Source organism: Eptesicus fuscus, chromosome 11, assembly GCF_027574615.1.
Source record: "Eptesicus fuscus isolate TK198812 chromosome 11, DD_ASM_mEF_20220401, whole genome shotgun sequence".
Lineage (NCBI taxonomy): Eukaryota > Metazoa > Chordata > Mammalia > Chiroptera > Vespertilionidae > Eptesicus > Eptesicus fuscus.
The window spans coordinates 62,624,608-62,637,464 of NC_072483.1; the positions used below are offsets into that span (position 1 = coordinate 62,624,608).

General features: G+C 38.2%; 1 protein-coding gene across 5 annotated transcripts in view; it reads right to left on the reverse strand.

The window, feature by feature from the left end:
• GIGYF2 (GRB10 interacting GYF protein 2) overlaps positions 1-12,857 on the reverse strand; it is a 123,698-nt gene that overhangs the window by 105,908 nt on the left and 4,933 nt on the right. For all 5 annotated transcript variants that reach the window (XM_028140572.2, XM_028140570.2, XM_028140569.2 and 2 more), the window contains exon 3: positions 11,770-11,835. The gene's annotated coding sequence lies outside the window, so the exon portion shown is untranslated. The remainder of the gene's footprint in view (positions 1-11,769; positions 11,836-12,857) is intronic.

The window sequence follows — 12,857 nt, forward strand, 5'->3', positions numbered from 1 at the left end:
CCTTAGACTGCAGTGATGGGCAACCTTTTGAGCTTGGTGTGTCAAACTTCGCCAAAAAACTGAGCATAACTCAGGTAGTGTGTCACTTTGAGGAAAAAACATTATTTCGCAAAATGTTTCATCCTCAGGAGCAGCAAATATTTCATCCTCAGCATGCGGCTGCCTCAGCGACCGCATGTCATCAGAAATGGCTACAATATTTTGTCATAGGTTCGCCATCACTGCCTTACAGCAATGGAGAGTAAATGAAGGATAACAGACTTCCATTTTAATTTATATTACTCCCTTGTTAAGGACTCTCCCATCACCATGAGATATATCAAAGATTCTTAAAATAAGGACCGCCTCCCTTACCTATCTCACAGCTTCCACAACTCTCCCCAATTTCTGCTTAGCACTTTACACTCTAGTGACGCTTTAAAAAATTATCTTGGACCATAAGTTAAAACAATAAGCTAATGAATTTCTTAAATAGTCTTTCAAAAGAAATTTTAAGATATCAGAGCTTAAAATGAAATAAATCAGATAGGCAAAGACAAATACTGTATGATATTACGTATATGTGGAATCTAAAAAGCCAAACTCAGTGAGGAGAGTAGTGGTTATTAGTGGCTGGAGGAGTGAAGGAAATGGGGAGATATTGGTTAAAGGATATAAACTTTCAGTTATAAGATTAACAAACTCTGGGGATCTAATGTACAGCATGGTGACTATAGCTAATAATACTGTAAACTGCTGAGAGTAGATCTTAAAGGTTCTCACCACAAAAGAGAAAAAAAGGAAATCCTGTTTCAGTCCTCTATCATTCCACCTAAAAACCTTTAGGTAATGCCAAACTACCATACTGTACCAATATTAAAAGCTCAGAAGTTTTTTTAATACCTTGATCTGGGACCCTAACTACCATTTACAACATTGTTTTCATAAGAAGATGTAAAAATTTCCCTAGTACTCTTAAGAACCAAAGAATGATAATCCAAACAATTTAATTATCAACTAAAGAGACCAACATTACTCAGAATGGAGTTCTGCTCATTCTCCTTTCTGAACTAAAGCAAAAATATTAGAGTTATGAGTCCTGAAGAAATCTCATTTAAATTCTTGAAGTACTATAATCACTAATTCCAAATTCTACACCTCAGATTGCTCCTTCTAAATCAATTTAAATGAGCCCAGTTGTAATGTATTTATATGTACTGGAGGGATTGGCTTACATGATGCCTCTGAATTATAAATTAGTCAGAATGGAAACTGGGCTTTTTTCCTCAACTGTCCTTTCTAAAGATGCAGTGAGGTATTAAAATGAGTATAGGCTTCAGCACCATTTAAAACCCCACCATACTAAATGTTAACTCAAACCCCTAGGAGACTTGTGACCATTAGAAAACAGCTCTGAATTTTGACAGCAGTATTAGAACCAGACTCTTTCTAGATGCTGTGTTCCGATCATGCCCTTCTGCCTCTTTAGACTGCCTTTTCTTAAAACCATTTCATCCTTTATCCACCGGGATCAGAACAATATTCTTACTTTTCCCTATCTTCGTTTCCTTCCAATTTAGTCAGCATTCCCCAAAAGTTTCCCTTCTTTTCTAACTTCCATCAGTGTACCCATGTTTTACTTAACTATAAATTCTGTTTAGATATTGTCTTGAACCTTTTGTTATTTCTCCACTAACACTTTGGGTAGAACTCTGCCTACTAAATCACAGGGAATACCATGCAGGGAGTAGGGGTATAGTTACAACAGGAGCAATGAAAAATTTTCCCACAAATTTCTAAATTGCCCAGCTTCCTGGGGCGATGCCTCGCCCCTATTGTAAATTACAGATTTCTTTTCTGCCATGACCTGTGTGGCATTTCCAGATGCTTGTTCCTCCTGGATACCTATCTCATCAACAACTGATCAAGGTACCACTGCTTTTACAATTCACCGGTGAGCCAGGCTTCAAAAGCCCAGTTATCTGAAACTCCTTTTGCTTCTCTCATATCCAATGATTTTGTCTCCAATTTGGTCAATTTCTCCTTCAAAATTCCTCTTGCATTTTTTTCATTATAATGAAACCTTAACTCATGTCTAGATTATTAGAATAAAACTCCTAATTGGCTTTCTTGACTCAGCCTCTAAATATTCACATCCAAAAAGATCAACCTTCCTAAAGCACTGCTCTGGTATGCCTACCCCTCTTTAAAACAATTAAACCTACTGTGCATCATCAAAACTCCTAGTAAAGACATCTAAAAGACCATAATATAGACCTTGAACTTCAGTGTAGCGTAGGGATGGGAAGACATAGATTTTGAAGTAAATCTACAGTACAACAACCAAAAATTGAAAGAAGAGAAAAAGCATAAAGCTAGATATCTCTGGCCCTAACCTTTCTCCTAAACTCAAATTCACTGATTTCAGCTTTTTCTACATTCACTGCATCAAAAAAAAAACAGAAAGGGGGAAGAGCTAGATTCTTTTGGAAGATTTCCATTTCATCAATAAAGCTAAAAATTACTACTAAGTGTACCAGTTAATAATGCGGATTTTTTTCAATAGATGGAGTTACACATATGTTGATACATATGCGATTTGATATGTATGCTATTTTGTTGTATTGACAGCAAGCTTCAAAACTTCATATGTCAAATTTGCTGAAGGTGTTAAGAGCATAGATATTTTTACACTTAAAAATGTCAAATTTCGTGCCAAAAAAAAAAGCATTTGCGGGAAGTTTTAATTCATTACTTTATTTTGAAGAAAAAGTTATCATAACTTCGGGAAGCTTATGGTGAACATGCTCCATCTCAAGACACTTGTGAACACTGGTTTAAATGCTTTAAAAGTGATGATTTCGATGTGAAAGACAAAGAACGTCCAGGTCAACCGAAAAAGTTTGAAGACCAACAATTACAAGCATTATTGGATGAAGATGCGTGTCAAACTCAAAAACAACTTGCAGAAAGATTAAACGTTGCTCAGCAAGCAATTTCCAATTGTTTACAAGCAATGGGAAATATTTTAAAGGAAGGAAAATGGGTGCCACATCAACTGAACAAAAGACAAATGGAAAACCGAAAAGTCATCAGTAAAATGTTGCTTCAACAGCACGGAAGAAAGTCTTTTTTGCATCGAATTGTGACTGGCGATGAAAAGTGGATTTATTTTGAGAATACCAAATGCACAAAATCATGGGTTGATCCAGGTCAACCATCAACATTGACTACAAGGCCAAATTGCTTCGGAAAGAAGACAATGCTCTGCATTTGGTGGGATCAGGAAGGTGTGGTGTATTATGAACTTCTTAAACCAGGTGAAACCATTAATAATGATCGCTACTGACAACAAATAATCAATTTGAACCACGATTTGATGGTAAAACGACCAGACTGGGCCAGAAGACACGGCAAAGTAATTTTGCTTCATGATAACACACCATCACACACTTCAAAACCAGTTAAAGACACATTAAAAGATCTTGCCTGGGAAGTATGAACCCACCCGCCGTATTCACCAGACCTTGCTCCTTCTGATTACCACTAGTTCCGATTGATGGCACATGCACTTTCTGAGCAGCACTTCAAAACGTACTAAGTGGAAAATTGGGTCTCTGAATGGTTTGCCTCAAGACAAGAAAAGTTCTATTGGGACGGTATCCACAAATTAACTGAAAGATGGGAGAAATGTGTAGCTAGCGATGAACACTACTTTGAATAAAGCACTTTCGATGTTTCTCTTGAAATTATCGTGTGTGTTTTTTATTACAAAATCCATCATTATTAACCGGTACACCTAGTAAAGTGAAGCTTGAGGTAGCAGTGGCCATATCATAGAAGTCTTTGTATTTTATACCCCAAGGGCAATGAAAAACTACTATTATATAAAAAGATTCAGGCAAGGAAGTGTCCAGGATGAAATCTGCCCTTCAGAAAGATCATTCAGGATGCCAGGAGGAGAATGAATTAACAAGAGCTAAAGGGAAAAGAGGGTATTAATCCAGCAGATACTGTAGAAGCCAGATCTCCAGAGCACTAGAAGAGAGAGATGATAACTGTATTTACTGACATAAAAAGATGTCAACAATATATTGTGTCCAAGGCAGATTATGGAATACAGAGAATATAATCATGTTCAATATATTTTAAAATACATACAGGTTGGGGCAAAAGTAGGTTTATAGTTGTTCATATGGAACGTAATACAATAATAAATACTAATATAAGAATAAATTGTGTTTTACATATAACTGTAAACCTACTTTTGTTCCACCCTGTATATATACTGAATCCTATATAATCTTATTAATCAACTAGTGGCCCAGTGCACAGATTCATGCACACTGAAAGGAAATTAATTACAAGAAGTATTTTAATATCGCTATTCGCCCTTTCTCTGTAACAGAAGTGTCAGAGGTAAAAGAAGATTAGTAAAATGTATATGAAAATAATATACGAATTGATTAATAAACAACATGATATAACAGCAAAGACAAGATATAAAAACAAAAACATGATATAAAAGCAGCAAAAACATGATATAAAACAACAAAAACATTATATAAAAACATTAATAAAAACAATGACTGATAAATTGATTAAACTTATTCTAATATCTCCCTGTATACCACATTAAGAGTAAAAACACTTTCAGAGTGCTTGACTAATTTCCCTTGTGATGAAGTATTTACAATTTTAACGTCACATTCTCTTCAAACTCGAGAGAAAGCAACATATAACTGACCATGTCCGAAAACAGGCTCAGGTAGGAATATTCCTACTTGGTCTAGAGTTCATCCTTGTGATTTATTAATAGTCATTGCAAGTGCTGGCATCACGGGAAACTGTCTTTGAATTAATTTAAATGGGAGGCCAGTGTCAGATGGGAACAAATCAATTCTTGGAATCAGAACAACCTCTCCTTCCACAGATCCTGTTAATACTTCAGTTTTTATTATGTTAGGTTGCAATCTTTTATCGAAACACATGCATGCACTGGTGCCAGCGAGAGCATTATATGTATCGCACATGCGCGAGTCAACGCTTATTTTTTTTTAAATATATTTTATTGATTTTTTACAGAGAGGAAGAGAGAGGGACAGAGAGTTAGAAACATCGATGAGAGAGAGACATCGATCAGCTGCATCTTGCACACCCCCTACTGGGGACGTGCCCGCAACCAAGGTACATGCCCTTGACCGGAATCGAACCTGGGACCCTTGAGTCCGCAGGCCGACGCTCTATCCACTGAGCCAAACCGGTTTCGGCTCAACGCTTATTTTTAAATTGCCAGTGTGGGTCATATGTCCCGGCTGATCAGTTGGTCGGATGGACATATGGTCAGTCACTTAGCCATATACACACACACACTAGAGGCCAGGCGCAGTACACAAAATTCGTGCACTCGGTGGGGGGGGGGGGGGGGGGTGGAGGGGGGGAGGGTTCCCTCAGCCCGCAGGGAGCGGGCCTAAGCCGGCGGTCAGACATCCTTAGACTGCTCCATTCCCCAGAGCAACAATCCTCAAAGTAAAGTCTTCCAATAGAACTCCTTTAAGGTATCCATGATGCCAAAACAATTTTTATAATAATATTAAAGTATTATTTGCATTTTTTCACTGTGTTAGCACTGCACTGATCATGCAAAGCAGTGATGAGGGAAGCTGCTGGCTCCTTAGCATCATTCAAATTAATGGCACCAAAATGTACTGGTAATCATTGTATTCTTGGCTACCACTGTTATATACTCACAGGAGAGAAAAAAGCCCATTTTACTTGAGAATGCCCTAGACCAGTGGTCGGCAAACTCATTAGTCAACAGAGCCAAATATGAACAGTACAACAATTGAAATTTCTTTTGAGAGCCAAATTTTTTAAACTTCTTCTAACGCCACTTCTTCAAAATAGACTTGCCCAGGCCGTGGTATTTTGTGGAAGAGCCACACTCAAGGGGCCAAAGAACCGCATGTGGCTCGCGAGCCGCAGTTTGCCAACCACGGCCCTAGACAAAGCAGTAAAAACGACTGATTTTATTCATCTTGACCCCTTTGTATACATCTTTTTAATGTTCTATGTAATGAAATGGGAAATATACATAAAGCACTTCTGCTGCACACCATGGTCTCAAAGACACTTAGGAGATTGTTTTGAGTTGTGAACTCAACTCGTTTTTTTATGGAACATTATTTTAACTTGAAAGAAGAGCTGACACACAAACATGATTATGCAGACCTACATATTTAGCAAACATTTTTTTTCAAAAATGAATGAACTGATGCCCGGACAGTATGGCACAGTGGTTGAGCATCAATCCATGAACAAGGAGGTCATGCACGGTTCAATTCCACATCAGGGCACATGCCAAGGTTTGGGGCTTGATCGCCAGTAGGGGGCGTGCAGGAAGCAGCTGATCAATGATTCTCTCATCTTTGCTGTTTCTATCCCTCTCTCCCTTCCTCTCACTGAAATCAATGAAAAAAAAATTTTAAACTAACAAAGTGAAACTGTCACTTCACGGAAAACAATTGACAGTACAGTTGTTACCAATTATAAAATTCGAGCTTTCAAGCAAAAATTAAAATTTTGGCAAACTCCTATTCACCACCATGAGCTTGACAGGTTTTCCAGTACTTAGACTTTCTCAATACTTGAAGGTGGTTTTTTTTTTTGATGAGTGTTCACATTAATTAATGTGATTTTTTTATGTAATGTATAATATATCCATTAAATGTGCGAGACCAATGAATCTTAATGTAACAGTACATTGCGAGACCAATGAATTTTAATGTAACAGTACATTGCTGATATTTGGTGGGGTGCCTGCATTGATATAATTCAGATTTCACATTGCAACTAATCTTTAAAAATGAATACTTGCTGAATTTTAGTGTATCAAAAAATATCTGCAATTATCTGAAAAAGTTCTTAAAATACTCCTCCCTTTTCCACCTACATACATATCCTTCATATACTTCAACCAAAGTAATAAACAACGAATTGAATGCAGAAGCAGATAAGAGAATCCAGCTGCCTTCTATAAAGCAAGGCAAAAGTAATTTGCAAAAAGGTAAAACAATGCCACTCTTCTCACCAAACTTCTTATAAATGTTTTAGAAAATAGGTATTTTTCTCAAAAATATATTTATGTCCATATGTAATGAGATTATTTTAAAATAAATTAATGAACTATTTTAAATTTCTCAATATGGTAAGTATATATAGATGTAACTAAAAAGCCAAAAGCTCTTTGGGGTTCTCTAACTTTTAAGAGGGTAAAGGAGTCCTAAGATCAAAAAGGTGAGAATGTCTATCTCAGAGAAAGAAGAAAAATGACAAAAGAAATACACCTATTAACTCAGAACAAACGAACATACTCTAGAAAGTATATCAAGGAGCATAAAATACCAATGACATGAACACCATGATCCAAAATGTGACACTTATTAAAAAAGTATCTAGGGTTTTAATAATGTATCTTTTCTAAGGACAGAGAGACTTTTCACATTTTGAAATTTAATTCTATGATTTTTTAACTGCCTCGGCCACAAGACAGACCCTTTCATGTTTAGTTCACCATTATGGCTAGACCAGCACCTGGCTGGCACAAAGAAGGTATTCAAATATTTGTTAGATTGAAAACAAAACAAAGACAAAAGACTTACAAACAGAACCCACTGACATCTCTATTCAAATTATAAATATGAAATTTTATAATCAAAATTACCAACTTACATAGTAGCAACAATCAGACAAGCTACCACTCACTGAGAGCCTATTTACTGTGTCAGGCATTGTACTGGGCATTTTAGATTTTTAATTCCCACAACCACCGTGGGATATACTTTATACAGGTAAGGAAAATACAACTGCAAGTGGTTACCTTATTTACCTAAAGAGGCAGGTAATAAGTGACAGAAGCCAATTTATGTGGCTCAGTGGCGGAGCACCAACCAGGAGGTCACTGTTCAATTCCCGGTCAGGGCACATGCCTGGGTTGCGGATTGGGTCCCAGTAGGGGGCGTGCAGGAGGCAGCCTATCAATAATTCTCATCATTGTTTCTATCCCTCCCTCTCCTTTCCTCTCTGAAATCAATAAAAATATATATATTTTTTAAAAGTGATAGAAAATTAAGCCCACATTTCTTTGCTTAAAAGGCGACAGGCGCCCTAGCCGATTTGGCTCAGTGGATAGAGCATCAGCCCACGGACTGAAGGGTCCTGGGTTCGATTCCATTTAAAGGCACGTACCTCGGTTATAGGTACACAATTCCGGGGGCATGGGGGAGGCAATCAATCGATGTGTCACTCTCACATCAATGTTTCTCTCTGTCTCTCCCCTTCCCTTCCACTCTTTCTAAAATTCAATGGAAAAACATTTTTGGGTAAAGATTAACAAAAAAAAATTTAAAAGGCCACAAGCTTTTCACTACATACTGATATACTGCTCAGTTTTGCTTGGTTACCTTTTCTCCCCCACTTCTTTGTAATTTTCAGAGGAATTCATTTTGTGGAATGAATTTTCGCCTTTCCCAATCTACCACTCTATTTCACTCTCCTCCAACTTCTACCCTGCCTTTGCATCACTTGATTAAGCAAGCAATACAGGGAATGTATGTATTCTCATAACACACTATTACAAAGGTCATTAACTATGGTGGTGCAGTATAAAAGATTAAAGGAGAGGATCAGATTCCAGAACATGAATTAAGGCTCTGTCCCACTGATCTTTCATGATGGCTTTACTCAACTGGCCATGGTTTGGGCAGCACCACTTCAACTCCCAAGGGGCTAATCATGAGAGCCCCTGGATATGGACATGTCTTCACGGCCTCAGCCATGATTTATCGTTTAAAAAGTACCAAGACAGTACCTCTGTCAATTCCTTGCCAGTCTCTATACCCATGAGACCAATACTGAAGAGACCAGAGCTCTTGAGACTTCCTCCAGACCCAGGACAACTTGAATAAAAGGAGCTTTGTTCCCAGAGAACATACTGACCACAATATCACTATAAGAAGAAAAGCTATTACTATCATTCTCCCCACTGTTTCTGAACAATAAGTAAATGTTTCTCTTTTCTCTCCCCCTTTTGATCAAAGAACAAAATTAGCAACTGTGCACTATTCTAGGAAAAATTTCAATGTCATAAATATTACCATCTCATTTGATAATCTCACTAAAAGCCAATGTTTTCCAGAGAGGGTTCCCCAAACCCTTGACACCTTTACAGAGGTTATGTGGAAATCTTTTTAAACTTCACAAAATCTTGAATAACCCTTACCTCAACATCCAGATTAAAGAAAACGTACAATATCAGAATGGACTCTTCTACCTTAAAAATGAATTCAGCTGTAACCAATTTACTAAAGAAACCTTGGCTGAAGAAGTATCATAGGAAATCACATCTGTGATCTGTCATTCGATACATCACTCTGTAATAGATCACTTTTATAAATAATCCCTAGGCTTTGCATCAAAAATCTCGATATATTGCCCTGGCCGGTGTGGCTCAGTTGATTGGAGTGTCATCCCGTACACCAAAAGGTGGTGGGTTTGATTCCCAGTCAAAATACATACCCAGGTTTTGGGGTCCATCCTGGTTGGGGCGCTTTCAGGAGGCAACCAATAGATGTGTCTCTCTCTCTCTCTCTTCCTCTAAAAATCAATTTTTAAAAATCTCGATATACTAATATACTAACGTAAGATTTAAGTAATAAAAAAATATTTAAGCAATTTTGCTTCTGAATTAACTAATAATTAAAGACTACAAAAACATGTTAATATAAAAGTTTATATTGTCTCACTGATCCTTTACCAACAGTAACAAGTCCCTTCTACCACCCAAATAATGTGACTATAGATTCACTTATAGAAGTCGCACCCTTCAAATTCTCTATTGCTTCCTAATACTTAAGTGCTGCTCAATAATGTAAAAGGTGCCCAGAGATTAAAATTTATAAAAGCAATCAATGAAAAATAAATAAGTAACCACTGAATTTCCACTAAGCCTCTCATTTGCTTATGTCCTTTTATTAAACCTTTATCCCACTCTGGCCAATGTGGCTCAGCTGGTTAGGTGCCATCTGTGCACAGAAAGGTTTCTGGTTCAATTCTAGGTCAGGGTACATGCCTGGAATTTCGGGCTCTATCCTCGACAGGGGGTGTGCAGGAGGCAGCTGATCAATGTTTTACTCTCACATTAATGCTTCTCTCTCTCCCTTCCTCTCTCTAAAAATTAAAAAATAAACAAAAAACCTTTATCCCATGTATTCATTTGAACCCCACCCGCATTCCTTCCCCACTCCAATCAAACACCTTAGTTAAGCCCTAGCCAGTTTGGCTCAGTGGATAGAGCATCATCGGAAGGATGCCGGGTTTGATTCCCATCAAGGGCACATGCCCGGGCTACAGCTCAATCCCAGTGGGGTGTGTGCGGGAGGCAGCCAATCAATGATTCTCTCTCATCATTGATATTTCCATCTCTCTCTCCCTCCCCTTTCCTCTCTGAAATCAATAAAAATATTTTTAAAAAAAGGACTTTAGTTAAAACTCTGCACTAGGGTCCTGGCCAGTGTGGCTCAGTTGGTTGGGCATCATCCAATGCACCAAAAGGTTGCCATTTTGATTCCTGGTTCGATTCCAGGTCAGGAAACACGTCCAGGCTTCTGGGCTCGATCTCCAGTAGGGGACATGCAGGAAGCAGCTAATCGCTTACATAGATGTTTCTCTCTCTAAAAACCAATTTAAAATAATTTTTTTTAAAACTCTGCACTAGGAAGTTCCAACAAAGATGCTTGGTGAGACCTACTGGCCCTCATTCACCAAAAGATATGCATATATAGGGGGTCCCCCAAAAAATGTATACACACTTTAACAGCTGATAGCTCAATTGGTGTTTCTTTTCAGATTTAACCCATTGGAATTAATAATGGTATTCAGAGTGTACGCCCTATATTTTAACTCCTCAGGGCACATAAACTGAAACTGCTGAGCTATAGATAAAGAAAATTTTTCTAGGAAAGGAAAAATGTCTAGAAACTTCTGTGGGTCTCTGATTAGAATAGCCAACATACCACCTTCTCCAAGGCCTGCCCCCACTCAGGAATCTTTCAGCTAACTAGGTTGCACTACCGACCCCAACCCTATGGCTATACTAAATGAATCAATGATGGAGAACTGGACCAAGCTAAGCTAATCAAATTTTCCCTCAAAGGAACCTGAAATGTGGACACAATTTTAACCAGTGGCACAAGAGCCTGAGTTCATTTGTGGCTCTAGAAAATAAGTGACAATTTTCTTTCATGTGTTTGTAAAGCATAAAAGACCAGACTGTGGAAAGACAACGGAAACAGGATAACAAGAAACAAGAGAGGACACTGACTAGCCAAAGGGGAGAAAAGTGCTAGCTGGACAACCTTGTTCCTGAATGCTTTCCAGTTTCTAAATCGTGTCCTTCATGAAGGCAACTGCTCTTGGGTTCTTTAAGATACCTCCTCCCTGCCCACAAAGCATTCCTCTTCCTGTTTCATGCCATCATTATGACAGTTTAAGACTTAAATTTATACCAGGATCAATGCAGAAAGGGTATTATTATTCTTATGGTTCATGGATCTGAGCAGCACTTATTATTACTCTTATGGTTCATAGAGGATCTGAGCAGTATTAGAGAAGTTTACTCATTGTCTATAACCTCAGGAGAAATAATAGGACAAAAATAACCAAAACCTTTAAAAGCAAAAACCATCTGTTTGCATAAACCCACCTCAGCTTTGTATTCCCTTCAACACTCACCTGTTCAAAAGTTCTACTGGTTCACAGCAGGTGGTTTGAGCAGACTTTGTTCAGGCCCTTTTAACACTGTAAATAATAAAATTATTAAAGAAAATCACCTAGCAATCTCATAAGAAACTTCAAAAACATAATTTATTATGAATATGTTTTATAGGAAATGAATTCCAAACCTAGTTAAAATATTAAAATCATATGGTGTGCTCATAAACGAGATTCTCTTTCCTGACAGCTAGAGAGTCTCTCTCACTACTTCTGGAGTGGGACTGAAAAATACATTTTTTTTAGTCCTCACCTGAGGATATGCTTTTTTCATTGATTCTAGAGAGGAAGGGATAGGGGAAGAGATGTGAAAGAGAAACATCAATTGGTTGCCCACCCCCAGGTACCCAGACCAGGAATCCAACCCGCAACCTGGGTATGTGCCCTGACCAAGAATCGAACCCAAGACCCTTCAGGGCACTGGTTGACACTCTAACCCAGTGATGGCGAACCTATGACACGCGTGTCAGCACTGACACGCGTAGCCATTTCTGATGACACGTGGCCGCTGAGGCGGCCGCATGCCGAGGATGAAACATTTGCTGCTCCTGAGGATGAAACATTTGCGAAATAATGTTTTTTCCTCAAAGTGACACACTACCCGAGTTATGCTCAGTTTTTTGGCAAAGTTTGACACACCAAGCTCAAAAGGTTGCCCATCACTGCTCTAACCGCTAGGCTATGCTGGCTAAGGAGAAAAATACATATAGAACTTTTTAACAAAAGTTCTGATTCTGATGAAGATAACAAATGAGCACTACTATAAGGTTTCAGGAGAGTGATTATTTGGAATTTTCATTCAAAACCACACTGTGCCCTGGCTAGGTGGCTCCATTGGTCAGAGCGATATCCTGTACACCAAAAGTTTATGGGTTTGATTCCAGGTCAGGGCACATACCTACGTTTTGGGTTCAATCCCCGATCTGGGAGTGTACAGGAAGCAATGATGCTTTGCTCTCTTTCTCTAGCTCTCTCTCTCTCTAAAATCAATAAACATATCCTTGAATGAGGATTAAAAACAAAAAAACAAATAATACTGCTGATATTTG